The sequence below is a fragment of the Caretta caretta genome, chromosome 16 (genome assembly GCF_965140235.1).
Source record: "Caretta caretta isolate rCarCar2 chromosome 16, rCarCar1.hap1, whole genome shotgun sequence".
Lineage (NCBI taxonomy): Eukaryota > Metazoa > Chordata > Testudines > Cheloniidae > Caretta > Caretta caretta.
The window spans coordinates 16251656-16267511 of record NC_134221.1 but is presented as its reverse complement, the minus strand read 5'-3'; the positions used below and the strand labels follow the sequence as shown (position 1 = coordinate 16267511).

Here is a 15856-nt window from a genome sequence, read left to right as displayed (position 1 = left end):
GTGTAGACAGTGTGACGGGATCTCGGGGGCGCAGCTTGGGACTGTGGGACTGCTGTGCCCCCTTAACTTGCCAGCCTGGGCTATCTCACAGTGCCTTGCTAGTGACCAGCAGCAAACCCCTCCAGGCACTGTGATCACTCAGCACAACAACATGTGGAGCCTCACACCCGGCTAGTTTACATGAATGCTCCCAGAGCCACTCATGAATCTCATAGAGCAAGGCACCAGCCAAATCCCCCCGCTCCCAGCACTGTACCTCAGGAATATACCATTTTGCACTGCTCAAGATGAGCAATGCAGATTTATTAATTGGTTCACCACTTCATCAATGGAAAGTGAATATACACTAGTCTTTGCAAATCTGAGCAGATTTACCACACGCTTCAGGCAAACTCACTGGTAAAGATAAACAGTAAAACAAATGTATTGACTACAAAAGATAGATTTTAAGTGATTATAAGGGGCAAAAAGTTAGTTACCAAAATAAAATAAAATATAAGCACGCAGTCTAAACTCTCAACCCTATTAGACTGGGCAACATCTAGATTAAGCAGTTTTTCTCACCCCACTGGATATTGCAATTCATAATATACAGGTTTGTCCCTTAAACAGAGTCTTCTTCTGAGTGTCTTTGTTGCTTGCAGCATAGGTGGGGGCAGGAGCAAGGCGAAGCATGGGCCCCCTCTGTTCTGTTTTATACCCTTAGCCCATATGCTTGAGAACACAAGTCCATGAATGTTTGGTGGGCATTGCTGAGTCCCCAGGCAAGGTTAATCAATTCCCCTGGTGTGGCCCTATGCAGGTAAGTCATTGAATTGTAGCTCCCTTGCTGGACAATGGCTGTTGATGGTTGTTTGACACCCTGCCCGGACATTGGTTACTCTCCTTGCTCTTGTCTCTGGGGAGCTAATATCTGGCTGATTCCCCAATTTACAGCATGTTTTAGTGACCACCATACAACACAATTCTCATAACTTCATATGCACTAAAGATGTACATATTTAGATAGAACAGTGACTTTCAGCTGATTATAACCTTTCCCCTGATACCTCCCATGGTGTGCTTTATCTGCAATATATATACAGTTATATACAGATGTGTGTGTGTATATATATACAATTATATACAGATGAGGAATATGGGGGTTACAAGCCACTCCCCCAAGGTATAGTATGTCACAGATAGGTCCCTTGAAGTGTGGCTACTGACTGAAAAGTGACACTATAAAAACGGCACCTTCAGAAGGAGATGCTCTTGTTTTGTTGAAGGAGGCAGGAGCAGAACTTCTGCACATGGAAAGGCTTCTTATTTTCACACTTTAATTTTTCATCTATGCAACATTATTCTGTATTGCAGAATAATAAGGGGTTTTCTTCAGCCCTTGTTTATGAAAATTACCTAGACTCTCCAGGTCCTTCATTACATTCAACCCCTCTCTTCCAGTTTGGACAGGTGGATGGAAATGACAGGGATGGGGGAAGCAAACTGACCATTCTTACATTTTGTCAGAGAAAAACATTACTCAGCAGGTTTGTCTACAGGGGTTTGTGCCAACATTTGCTTTAGGTTGTTTTGATCCATGTGTGTTTGAATCCCCCTGTCCCAGATTCAAATGAACTACAAATCTCAAAACAAAACTCAGTCAAAACCATCAAGGTTCACCAGGTTTTGAGTCAAAGCTGTGATATTTTTATGGGTTTGTCCCAAAATTATAAACCAACCTAGATTTACTGGAAAAGTGGGGCGAGACTTGCTTAAGAATACATGGATTTGAACTATTAACATAGTGTATGTTCAGATCTGCTTGGTTAACTCTGAGAAGATCCATCTGTTTGAACAAGGTTATTGGAGGGCTACTTCTGAAGATTATACCTTTGCAGTGTCTAAAAGTCCTTAAATTTCTTTCAGCTCCATTTGTGTCTTTCATTTACAAGTTGTGCATCCCTTTTGAAATTTGGAACTAACCCCAGAAGAGTCTGTCATGTTCTCACTCCTGCCTGGGAATGATCAATAATCTCTGAGAAGCCAAATCTAAGCAACCAAAGGGGAGAAGAAAACAAAAAATATTAGTGACAGTGTTCGCAGTTCAGAAAAGAGAGAGCATGAACCCAACACTTCGTTTTTATTTAGTTTTAAAATTAACCCCCTTTTGCTCTCCTCTGTGTGTCCCAGCTTTGTGGAATCTGTGGGATTAACTGACCTCACTTCCCTCCTTTATATTTGGACCATGATCTCCATGGTGAAGTCACTCTGAGATTTGTGTGTCTTGAAACCTTATTGGCTTTTGAAAGGGAGGGGGCAAAGGGGTCATGACCGGCTGCCCGAAAGCTTATGTCTAGTGAGGTTCTGCTCTCGGATGGCTGGAGCAAGGTTACGCAATGAGCTCCCAAACCCTCTGCAGTGGATCTTGTTCTTTCTGTGGGGCTTGGGATGGGATATTTTTCAGTCCAGAGAAGGTATAAATATGAAATTGCCAGGTCGTATTATAAGTGATAGGGTATCATAGGGTCAGGTTGGTGGGATGGGTGTGGAAATTCTCAGCTCTAGTCACATGTGGATGTTTCAAAATCATCAGCAGTGAGACAGTGAGTGGCCAGCAGTTGAAATATATATGTGTGTGTATATATATATATATATATATATAAAATATAAAGTTAATCAGACGACATGTGTCCACCACTGGATGCAAAATCTAATGGACATGAAGTGAATGGATGTGAAATCTGATGGGCTAAGCTTTCTAATAACTAAGAGTTTGAAAAAAGTTCAAACTATAGCATGTGACATCATCAACGTCAAAGCCTATCCTTATGCTTGAGAGATCTATAAAGAAGGAAGCATTGAGATATAATACTACCACTTAAAAAGTCTCTTCAGTGAAAAGGTAGCAGAACTTCTGGCTAATTGTTTCCTTTATTGTCAGATGGGACAAAACTTTTTGCAATGGAAGTATAAACACAATTCATGCAGATTATAAAATTGCAGTTTATGAAGATATGCAGGAGTTATTACAGCACATTTCAAAACAGTTATGTTTCAAGGACTAGTGAGGCCTTCAGTCATGCAGCGCTCAAACAAAAATCAGCTAATAAACTAGGTATTAGATTACTTTAAAAGCAAACATTTTACAGAGTCAGTTACACATTGGCTCTTATTTAATGTCTGCCTAACTGCGGGTGCACCAAATGGCAACACTATGACTGTGCTGTCAAAGATCTTCACCTGACTTTTACAGGAACTGAACTGAGCTTTTAATCATTATTTCTGATGCTGTAACCTATACACAGGAAGTAACACTTTGGTGGAGGCAGTACTATGGCCTCAGGATGTGAGTGTTCACTACCAAGTGAAAACAACGCAAAGTCCTTGTGGTACCTTAGAGACTAACAAATTTATCTGGGCATAAATGTGACTGGATCACTACAAAAAATAATTTTCCCTCTGTTGATACCCCTTCTTGTCAACTGCTGGGAATGGGCCACATCAACTTTGATTGAATTGGCCTTGTTAGCACTACAAAAAGTTATTTTCCCTCTGTTGATATTCACCCCTTCTTGTCAACTGTTGGGAATGGGCCACATCCACCCTAACTGAATTGGCCTCATTAGCACTAACCCCCCCACTTGGTAAGGCAACTCCCGTCTTTTCATGCGCTGTATATTTATACCTGCCTACTGTATTTTCCACTCTATGCATCTGATGAAGTGGGTTATATCCCACGAAAGCTTATGCTCAAATAAATTTGTTAGTCTCTAAGGTGCCACAAGTCCTCCTGTTCTTTGAGTGATATTTAAATGACTGTTGTTACATTCTAGGATCAACACCCTTTTGAGATATAGTAGGCAATTCGTATCTCTCTGGCCCAACCGCTGCTCTATCTGCAAAGCCTGAGGCAACAGGAGGAAAGAATTCTTTGGGAGGGCAATAAAACCATCCCCACTCTAACCGGACACCTTGGTGAGCAGCAGCTGCATAGAGGCTCCAGTGCTCCTACAATAGTTCAGTAGCTGCTTTGCACCCTTGTGATAAGGATTTAGCCCTTGGGTTGGTGCAGTGGCAGATACCTTGTGGCATGCCACCAAACCCATCCTTCTGTGCAGCCTCTCTCCTGCTCAGTGGAACAAGAAGGGCTGTGATGCATTGAGAGCAGGCATGTCAAACGTGTGGGTTGCATCCGGCCCGCAGCACGGTTTAATCTGGCCTGCAGACTTCCTATGAATTTTCGGGCTTGTCTACACAGCTCCAGAGAATGCACTACAGGGTTGTGATTTGTAGAGCGCACCAGTGTGTTGCATGCTAACTCCCGCCATTTAGACCCTGCCAGCATGCACTGATATAGTCCTGTTCCAAACAGGGCTACGTCAGCTTGCATTAAGGAACATGTAGTGTGCGGCAGCAGGGTCTGCATGTGGGAGTTAGAGTACAACACACTGGTGTGCTCTACAAATCACGCCTCTGTAGTCCAGACTCCGGCACAGCAATCCAGCAAAACCTCGAGTACATGTGTCAAACCACTTGTTCGCATTTAAGAGGCCCTGAGAGGCATAAGACTGGTGGAAGCTGGTATGTGTCCAGACAAGGGGAAATGGCACAGAAGAGTGCTTACCTGCAGGCTGGAGAGGGGACCCACCCCCAACCTGGCAAGTCAAAAAAAAAGGAAACTTTACATAAGTCAAAAGATGAATGCTGACTGTGGCCACTAGACCAGCAGACGCCCCTTTAAATGAAAATAATAATAAAAAAAAACCCCACCCTTTGGTCTACCCTTCCCTTTCTTCACTTCTTTATTCAGCTTGTGACAAGTGGCCATTATGTTTTTATTGGGGAGCAGCAGTCACTAAAATCTAAAACAAACATAAGTCATTACTGCTGTGGTTTATTTTTAATCTCTATTTTAACAACCTTTGCTGAATGTGGCCCGCACCCAGTGGCAGGTTATTGGCTCAGGCCTGCCATGTGGATGAGTTTGACACCCCTGATTTAGAGTGTCCTGTGCCCATGGAGGAGGTAGGATTTTGCCATTAGAGTATTATTTCATTCTGCAAACCGACTCAGCCCTGCATCCATTCTTATTCAGAACAAAATCATTACAAATGGAAGGACTAGAATCCATTTTTTAAAATGAAAGTTAGGTTCAGAGACATGGAGGCCACTAGAGAAATCCTGCTACACTGAGCCACGAGTAGCATTATTCCTGTTTTACAGATGGGGGAAACTAAAGCACCAAGAGGTGAAATGACTTGCCCAAGTTCACTCAGTGCATCAGTTGCAGGGTGGGGAATAGAACCCAAGTTTTCTGTTACCCAGCCTTGAGCTTTAACTGCAAGATAAGCCTCCCCTTTATCTATTGTTCCATATGTTAGTGATTTTAGGTATATTTCTAGTACATGACCAGGACTAGTGAGAAGTTAGTGAATGGAGGGAGGGGGAAATATTAGCAATGAATAAGGCTGGAGCTCGTACCAATTGTCCTTGCTATTACAGAATCATAGGACTGGAAGGGACATCAGGAGGTCATTTAGTCTAGTCCCCTGCACTCAAGTATTATGACAGGTGTTTGTCCAACCTGCTCTTAAAAATCTCCAATGTTGGAGATTCCACAACCTCCCTAGGCAATTTATTCCAGTGCTTAACCACTCTGACTTCAGTTAAGAAGTTTTTCCTAATGTCCAACCTAAACAGCCCTTGCTGCAATTTAAGCCCATTGCTTCTTGTCCTATCCTCAGCAGTTAAGAAGAACAATTTTTCTCCCTCCTCCTTGTAACAACTTTTTATGTTCTTGAAAACTGTTATCATGTCCCCTCTGAGTCTTCTCTTCTCCAGACTAAACAAACCCAATTTTTTCAATCTTCTCTCATAGGTCATGTTTTCTAGTCCTTTAATATTTTTTTGTTGCTCTTCCCTGGACTCTCTCCAATTTGTCCACATCTTTCCTGAAATGTGGCGCCCAGAACTGGACACAATACTCCAGCTGAGGCCTAATCAGTGCGGAGTAGAGCGGAAGAATGACTTCTCGTGTCTTGCTTACAACACTCCTGCTAATACATTCCAGAATGATGTTTACTTTTTTTGCAACAGTGTTACACTGTTGACTCATATTTAACTTGTGGTCCGCTATGACCCCCAGATCTCTTTCTGCAATACTCCTTCCTAGGCCGTCATTTCCCATTTTGTAATCCTTGAAAATGTCTCCACAAAAGCAATGTGTCTACCTTTTTTTAAAGAACTCCAGATTAATAGCAGCTATAGAGAGAGGCCGCATTAGATACTGCAGATTACTGCAAGGTTTAATAATGCACATCCTGGTTCCAGAGACTGCCTATTCAAAGGGTCTGCAGGGAGTCTGTACATGATGCCACCTCCATGCAATTACATATAACCCAGAACCAATAAACAGCCTCCTCCTGAGCAGGAAAAATTTGACATAAAAGGCAAATTGTGGTTTTATAGCATTTTTCAAATATATGAGCTCAGGCTTTTCCCTGGGATCCTCTCCTGATACCACAGAAAATGATGATTTGGCGTCAGAAATTAGTTATTAAAATGAAGGAGATGTGTTGTGGGGGAGAAACCCCATAGAAATCCCAGCAAAGGCAGAGGCCTGTAACACTCTTGCAAATCTGTTTGAAAAAGTTTAGGTGAGATTTTTAGCATGGGGGACCTCATAGGATTTGAATTTTTCCACAGACAGAGCTCATTTATTTCATAGTCAAGAGGCCTGATTCTCTTTTGTGCATGTTGTGCAGTCATTTACACCACTGCTCAGTGAGTGCATAGTCGCATCTGGTTGCATTTTACAGCCCCATGGTATAAGTGACTACACAAGATGCAGGGCAACAAAGAATCTGGCCCAATAGGCCAAACCCTGAAAGAACCCATGACTGCCACTGAAATCAGTGAAACTGGGAGGTTCTGAACACCTCCCAGAACTTGGTCATATACGTCCTTCCACCCAACTGCTCACTTGTGTAAGGAAGTCTCCTTATTGGCTATAGAAGGAAGGCAATCTTTGTAACAGTCATTAAGGATTAAAGTTTGCTTAGTTCATGAATTAGCAAAAAACTATTATAACTTTATCAGTCAGTTTAAGTTGTTTGTCATCAAGTGATTAGATGTGCTGCATTACTAAATGCTTCAGAGAGGCACCCAAAGTGGATGCAAAGCCTCCTGTCTCTTCCCCCACCCCACCAGCATTGCCTCCTTTCAGGTTTAGCCTGTCACAAAGCTGCTTGGCTGGAATACAGATCTGTCTGACAGCTGTCCCCATCAGCAGACAACTTCATTAAACCTCATTAAGATGTCATCTCTCTGCCTTATTTCCCACCTCTCCACTCTAATTAAAACCATCTCACTCTGCATCCCAGGCGGTCCTAATTTTCTCTTGGTACCTTCTGCAAGTTTTTTCCCTTTATGATGTTAGCAAGGAAAATCAGGCATCTTAAATCAGCCCATTCAGAAAAGATGACCCTGTTTTTTTCCCCCCTGAAGCATTCCCAATACATTTAATCATCCTGCAGAGATCACATCCTTCCAGGGATGAGAGTGAGAGAGATGTCACCTTGAGACCCAGGCCGTAACTAACTCTTTCCATATATTCATTGAGGATGCATTTAGAAGGGTGGTAAATGTTCTATTGCCTATAAAAACAATGAATTCCATTTAAATCTGAGTACACTTGTCCATTTTGTTTGTTTTTTGGTTAATCAGACTCTTAAATAGGGTTTGTGCTTGGGGGGGGGGGGGGGTTGGTTTATTTTGGAAATAGATTGTGTATGTGCCCTACTGCCCTCTGCTGGATAGAATCAGAACTGCTCAGCTACATGTCATAAGCCATATACAGCACAAAGCGATCGCCAGATCTCACTCGGGGGCAAAGAAAAGCAATCTGCTTGGAAGTGGGCCTGTTTCATTGTGGAAATGGGACGGATTTCACATTTTCACCAAAATGCAAACATTTCAAGCATTTCCTATTTTGTTGCAAATACTTTGTGCACCTCCCATTTCATATATACTTATAGCTTATCAACCCCCTACGTTCACTCATCTAGGGAGATTTAGAATGTGAGAGGTATAGAAAGATAGAAAAAGCCTGCAAAGAGAGCTACACAGAGAGAGGGAGGCATGTATTTTTAATCCCTGTATCTAGCACAGCTCTTCACTGGGAGGGGGTGCTCTGGAAATTCATGAATTCTCCCTGTGCTTTTATTCAGCTGGGCATACCCAGCTCCTTCCTAGATGATTCTATGGTCTTTGGTTGCCTGCAAACCCCATGCCTGTGCCTTTTCAATTCATATGATCCTGTTTCTTTCCCTACCTTCTGTTCTACTTTTCATTACACCCCCTTGTACAGTAAAGCCTCCCATCACGCTGCCATTACCATTATTACTGCTGATTTACTGCGCTTACAGAGTGAAGTGATTGCAGTGACATGGCCCAGCATTTTCCCTCCCTTCTCCCCGTGACAGCTTGAAATCAAGCCCCTCATTTGCATTTACATGATCTTGCTGTGCAGCTTATGAGATCGGGAGATTTATTTGCTACTTAGCTTGATGTTTGATTACACTCTAAGAAGGCGGTGAGCTACAAAGTGCAGGGATACATCAGATCCGAGCTACTGAGAGCCTCAGGGGGACAGTAACTCAACATCAGGTTTAGGTATATGAGAACAGGAATGTTTGGTGTTTTGAAGGAGGCAAATTTGATGAGCTTAAAAAAAAGGGGGGGGTGGGGGGAACTTGTTTGCTCCCTTCCTGCCCAAAAATGATTAGTAAAATGTGGATGCTGTTTTCTAAAGACAGCTCCAGCTTTGTTAGCTCTGGAGAAATGCTACCTGGCAGCTAGTTACAAGGAGTTTGCTCCATATAACTTCCTTTCTTGAGTGGAGGAGTAATAACACTCAGCGCTTACCATCCTCAAAGCTTTTCATAAACACGAAAGGTCGAATTCGATGGGAGTTTTGCTTGCTGAAAGACCACAAAATTTGACCCTAATTTATTAATCCCCACAACACGTCCTTAAGTAATAATCCCTATATTACAGTTGGGGAAAGAGAGACCGAGAAGCTCATTATCTTGTGCAAGACTGCAGAGGAAATCAGGAACATAGCAGGAAATAGAATTTATTGGTTCCTGGCTCACAGTCTTGTGGTCAGATCACCAGACCACAGATTACTGCCACAGAAGTAAGTCAGAAAGAGTGTAACTGTACGGGACTGTATATCAATGGGTGTTGCATCCCATCTGAAAAGGACTGCTTGGACGTGATATAATGTCTATGAACCTGTTATTCATAATATGATGCCAGTTGGAGAATGAGCTTTGTATGTTGGTACATTAGACACAATACAATGTCAAATTAATGTTAAATGCAGAAACCTACTTACACTCAACATCAAAGACAGCACGTTAGGGACCCAACCTTGCATTTACACATGTCAATAAAGCTACTTACATGAGTAGTCCAGTGAATTCAATTAAACTACTCTGGTGAATAAAGTGACTCACGTGCATAAGTGTTACATATTCAGAATAAAAAAATGCAATGGCTAATATTCTCATAATAAGCTTAAACTCACCCACATTGCACATATTATAGATAAAGCTATTGCACGCAATGGAATAGCTTCTAATCCAATAATGTGCAAATCCTAATTTTTGCACTTCCTGACTTCTGAGTGCTCAAAACCATAATCTTCATCTTACACAAGGTAAGAATTTTTTGTATTTAATTTCTCTCCCTTTTTTTCTTAATTTAAGAAAAGATTACTAAATGCTCCTCTGGGCCAGGATGCACCCGTCGTTCTACAGTAGGGGTTGGGCAAACTTTTTGGTCTGAGAGCCATATCTGGGCATGGAAATTGTATGGCGGGCCATGAATGCTCTCAAAATTGGGGTTGGGGGTTGGGGCTCCAGCTGGGGGTGCAGGCTCTCAGGTGGAGCCAGAAATGAGGAGTTCAGTGTGTGGGAGGGGGCTCCAGGCTGAAGCAGGGGGTTGGGGTGCGGGTCGGGGGGTGAGGGCTCTGGCTGATAGTGTGGGCTCTGGAGTGCAGGAGTATGGGACTGAGGGGTTCAGAGGGCAGGAGGGGGATCAGGGCTGGGGAAGTGGGTTGGGGTGCTGGAGGAGGTAAGGGGTGCAGGCTCCAGGCAGCACTTACCTCAAGCAGCTCCTGAAAGCAGCAGCATGTCCCCCCTCCAGCTCCTATGAGGAAGCATGGACAGGCAGCTCTGCGTGCTGCCCCGTCCACAGGTGCCGCTCCTGCATCTCCCATCGGCTGTGGTTCCTGGCCAATGGGAGCTGTGGGGGTGGTGCTTGGGGCGGGGGAAGTGTGCGGAGCCCCCTGGCTGCCTCTACACATAGGAGCCGGAGCGGGAGACATGCTGCTGCTTCCGGGAGTGGCGCAGAGTCACGGCATGAGCTCGAGAGTCGGATGCGGCCCCCGGGCTGTAGTTTGCCCACCCCGATCTAGATTAATACAACAGGGGTTAGGGTGAGGAGTTTTAGATACAAGTATTACAGTATCTGAGAATAATCTGTTTTTCTCAGACACTGGGCCAAATTCACCCTGGTGTAACTCCTCTCTTTTCACTGAAGTTACTCTAGGGATGAATTTGAAGATGCAGCACATAAACATGGGTCAGGCTGGGGTTGGGGGGTGGCTTTCTGCCACCTTTGTCCCTCCTGAAGTTCCGGGCTATTGTAGGGGTCAGCATGGCACCCAATGTAAGTTGGAGCAGCCGCAGGGACTATCCCCACAGCTGCCAATGGGCTGCTCTTCAGTCCAAAATACCTGTAGTGCAAAGCATTCTGACCATTTCTCCTCCCATCAGTGCAGTTCTGTGCCAGGGGCTGCATGGGTTGGGCTACCTACACTGGCCTGGTTCTGGGGGAAATTCCCCAGAAGGCCTTTCCAGTCCTTTTGTGTTGCTATAGTGAGGGACAGAATCTGGCCCCTAGTTTACAAAGTATGGGGCGGGGGGAAGAGTTATTGCTCATTAGATTTCAATAGTGTTTCTATACTGTAACAATTTGCCCTAACATCAATACGTTTTGTGCTAAATCTTGCCATTGTATTGTTGCAATCGACTTCATTGGGTTGCATGGGGGATGGGACTGTGATAAGAATTCAGCTTATGCTGTTTCCAAAAGGATGGCATGATGCTTTTGTAGCACTGAAAACGAGTAAAAAGAAATTTAGATCTCCAAGTGACTTACAAAGATTGGTGGGCATCATAACCCCTATTGTACAGATGGGGGTGCTGTGCCAGAGAAAAGTGACTTGTTCAAGGTCACCCTGCGAGTCAGTGGCAGAGGAGAGACTTGGGCCCCATTTGGTGCCATATCCCCAAGCTCCTGTTGTACAGGTGATATTTTGGATATAAAAATGGGATGAAATAATAAATATTTAGCAGATCTGTGATACGCTCATTTGGCCAGACGATCAGTAAAGGGTTGAATATACTGGACAGTGGAGTTAGCAAGTTTGGAATGAATCTTGAGAAAATAAAACAGTTACAGGAGTGCTTCAAAAATAGAAATCAAAGCTACTGAACTGTTTTAAGTTTTGAAGGGGTGCAGGGATCATTCTGTGTGTGTCTGTTTTCATTTCTTTATAGATTCATTGAAAATCCCTCCATGTAAAATGAAAGTGAACATGATTAATGTGCTAATTCCTGTGCATACTCCTGGCTCTTCCCTACCAAAGACCAGAAGAAAACACTGGCTCCAATGACTTGTACTCTGACATATTTCATTATAAAGTGATTGGCTTTTTTAATTGTTATTGCGGTGTCATGTTATGGTTGCTAGCCACAGGTGGAGCACTAGTGGTATAAGTCCTGGACTGGGAATCAGCCACTTTTGAGTACCGGGTCTGACAGAAATGCCTCCTGTAACCATCAAAGGTGAGACACGTAGCCCCTGTGCCTTAATTTCCCCATTGGTAAAGTAAGAATAATATTTTGCAACTTCACAGGTGGGGGTTGCAAGGTTTAACTGATGTGTATAGAACTTGAAAGTGCTACTGAAGTGCTAAGTGTCGTTCTTTCATTTGAAAGGTTTTCCCTGTTTAAGCTGCTGTTTAAGAAATGAAAGTAGCAGAGGCTAGTGAGGGTAAGCAGGATGGGCATCTGCTCTCTGGCATGGTCTTTACCCACTGCTCTAAACTGGCTTTCGTGCCTCAATTTTGCCTACAGTGTCAGATGTCACCGGCCTCCACTGAGCGAAGGGTCTCTGCCTCACTCTAAGGATTTGTGTGCTGGCAAAACATCAACATTTAAGATGATGCTGAGTCACTCCAAATGCGCAATCACCAGACACCCGAGTGGATTGACCGTGCTGAAAAATAACTGATTCGGTTTAAAAAACTGGGACACTCAGGTTGCATTAACTTTTAGGGCGGATTTTAAAATTGGTGGCCAAGTGAGGGGGCACAGAGAAAGAGAACACTTGCCCCAACTCATGAAGGAATAATCTCCAAGCTGGGACAGTGACCGAGAAATGCAACGCTGGCTCCTTGTACAGTAAAGTCCACATTTAACCAGGTTGGGCAGAAGCACAGTCAGAACTATTTGTCTGAAACAAAAATCCCTCTTTATGGTGACGTGCTTTATGCTACAGCTCATCCTACTATGCTCTCAGATGACAGCTGTAAAGTGAATTTAATAACATGGCAACTGACCATTTGATATAGCAGAGTTGGGCACAGGGCCTTAATATGTGATCAAAGAGGTCTACAATTAGAAAGCAATGCTCTCTCTTAGCTGCTGTAGAGTATTGAAGAAGCTCAGTTGGAAACTTATTTCAGTTGCTCTTTCTGAAAGGAAAAATACTGTGGCTCACAAGCCTCCCTTTGAATAAGCAAGTAAAATTTCCCAATAGAGCCCTGAGACAGGATACAAACTAGTCAACAGGTGACTGACTTTGCTGGGTTTTTCAGCATTGTCGAGACGTTTAGTTATGAGCTACCCACTCCAAAAATATGATTGATATGTTAACCAGAGGGTAAAAAAGTAGGATGTTCCTGTGGTTAAGTCGTTGGAGTGGGGCTCAGAAAAGCTGGGTTCAATCCTCTGCTCTGCATCATACTGCCTGCATGTCCTTAGGCACGGAGGTTGAAATCCTGACTCAGCTGAAGATAACGGGAGTTTTGTTATCAACTTCACTGGGGCCAGGATTTCACAGAGAGAGATAAAGGACTTGTCCCGGTGCCCCACCTGTAATCGTGAGGATGATAATACTTCCCCCTCCCACACCTTTTGTCTGTCTTGTCTATTTAGTTGTAAATCCTTCAGGGCAAGGAGTGGCCCTTACTATGCATATGTACAGTGCCTAGCGCCCTTACCTTCACTGGTGCCTCTGAGCACTACTGTAATACAAATAACAATAAAAGATTGAATGGGAGTTTTCTTAGATGGACTGAGAGTGCATCTCCAAGGGAAAGAAATCCACTATCTGGTACAGGAGCTAGACCATGCGAGATGCTGGTACATGCAAGAACTGTTTGTACTTAGTTTTTAGTCTTGAAAATTACCATGAGATATGATACTACAAGTAATTATTAAAGACTTAAGAAAGAGGCTTCCCTATTATATAAAAGACTCCAGTGATGATCTTTATCCAACTTGTCAAATGGGCGGACTTGGTGGAACTGAATAATTTTCTTCTCTTCTGCACAAATCATGAATGCTAGTCATATTTCAAGTCTGAAGCGAATACTGTGAGGCTGGTATAGACCAGCTTATAATTACCAAACTAGAGAAAAAGAACAGCATTTCCTAATGAATGACAAGCCACTAGGTGGAAATCTAATTTGGTCTAATTAAGCAGCCTTTGTGAGGATTTGTCTTTAGATGAAAAGAGGGAGCCAAAGAGATCTAAATGCAAATGAACTCTATCTTTTTGGTTTTAAAGGGCCAGCCAGATATGAAAGTATTTACGCACACACTATTTTCATTCTTCTTCATGGGAGTATTTACCAGCCTTTTAGTTTTCACCTGACAGCTACATTTTGCTCCCAACTTCTGGTAATTTGTAAATGCTTATTGCACTGTTTCTTGACTGAGAATACTTTGAATACAATATCTGCTAGGTGGACAATTCTGGCACCAGAATCCCACAAACAGAAAATCGGTTTTCCATATAACAAGGAAAGAGGCGATTTGCTAGGGAATGAAATTCCAAGTTTGGTATGCTCCAGTCTGTTCATGGTGTCAGGTAACCCTGGAGATTTGTGGGGGTTCCTTAATGGATTCTGAGCTCTTCATCAGATTTATACATTTATCTTTCTGTCTACAATATTAATTATTTTATCACTGATAAGTCAACAACATCTGGCTCAGTTTTGCTCTTTCTGCTGATTCCGCTAAGATGGCATTGCGTCTATCAGGTACACACTTGCAAATTGGAAGTTCTTAAGTGTTTAATTTAGATCAAAAGGAAATATTGAAAATAAGTTTGCCTCTGTTACTAAATCTGCTCTTGACTTTAGGCCAAATATGCTCTTGTGCCAATGTACAGGGCCAAAAAAGCAAATCTAGTCTCTGTAAGGGTGGTATAGTTGATGAAGTGCACACCAGAGCAATTCTGCCCCAGAGCTAGCACACAAGCAAGACAAGGCAGATAGATTGGACTGTACATATTATGCAAGGCTGCTAGGCAGGAAGAAAAGGGGGCACCTGGTCAGAACAAAAGTGGGTGTGGATAGTAGTGGGTCTGAGCTGCGAAGTTCAGATCTGAACTTTCCAAAGTTTGAGGGGTGTTCAGATCCAGGGCTTTCACTTGAGCCCATCTCTAAACAGGGACACCTAAATTCATGCTCCTCACATGCATGACTCCTAAAGCAACATAGACACCTTGGGTGGAAATTTCAAGAGTCTAAAGTGATTTAGTCCCTATTGGTTTGCAAGATGGGGGTAATACTTACCTACTTCGCCACTCCTCATGAACCTCACTGGTACCACTTTATAGAATCCTTCTAGAACACTGAGGCCAAATTTTGTCGAGATTTACATCCACTGTGAGCTCAATGAGTCAGGGGAGAATTAAGCCCTTGGTGTTCACACCCTGCAGGCACTTATGTAACCTGTCCCCTGCTTTAGCCGTGCTATGCATATTTTGCACTTTTGGTCCTTCCTTATAAATCACCTGGGGCTCAGTAGAACACAGTGGACCTCATGGTCTCCGCGAGATCCATGCAACAAGAGCGATGTCAAGGGAACTGAAAAGTGTAACGGAGACCAGGATTTGGCTCAATGCCTTTCTGTGGAGGCAATGTTACTAGGCCGTGGGTACAGTCCAAAGCAGACTTCCATTGGCATAGAACTCAGTCTTGGGGGCCAAAAGTTGACCCTCTGATACGTATCTGTTGGCTGCATTGAGGGTTGCACACGTTAATTCAAGGGAATTGCTATTTGTTGTATATGTATTAGTCAATACGTTCACAGTGACTTCCAGAGCCAAACAATCTGATATCAGAGATTGGCAAGCAATGTGTTACAGTCAGGCAACCCCTCCTTGTTTGCGGTGCTCAGACCTCCCACAGGAAGACACAAGGCTGCGATAATTGCAACAAATTACCAACTTCTGGTACTTCTTGGACTGAATAATTTCCATTTTCATCATAGAACAGTTAAGTTTTTGCTACTAAAAAGGATGCTGTTTCTTTAATGTAATAAAACCTCAGCAGGACAGAACATCTTTACTAGACTATCCCCCACAATTCCCATAAGAAATCAAATATAATCCTATTTAAGAAGCTTTAAATAATTTTGAGCTTTCATATTGACATATTAAAATGCAGCTTAAAAAACGCCTTCACTGCAATCCCTTTACAAGGGTCAGGGATATAAAATTTGCAGAA

The 15856-nt window shown here is 43.1% G+C and overlaps 1 protein-coding gene across 4 annotated transcripts in view; it reads right to left on the bottom strand.

Moving 5' to 3' along the window:
* The window catches only part of CFAP77 (cilia and flagella associated protein 77), a 104905-nt gene that overhangs the window by 41087 nt on the left and 47962 nt on the right, over positions 1-15856 (bottom strand). The gene's annotated exons all lie outside the window — the stretch shown is intronic.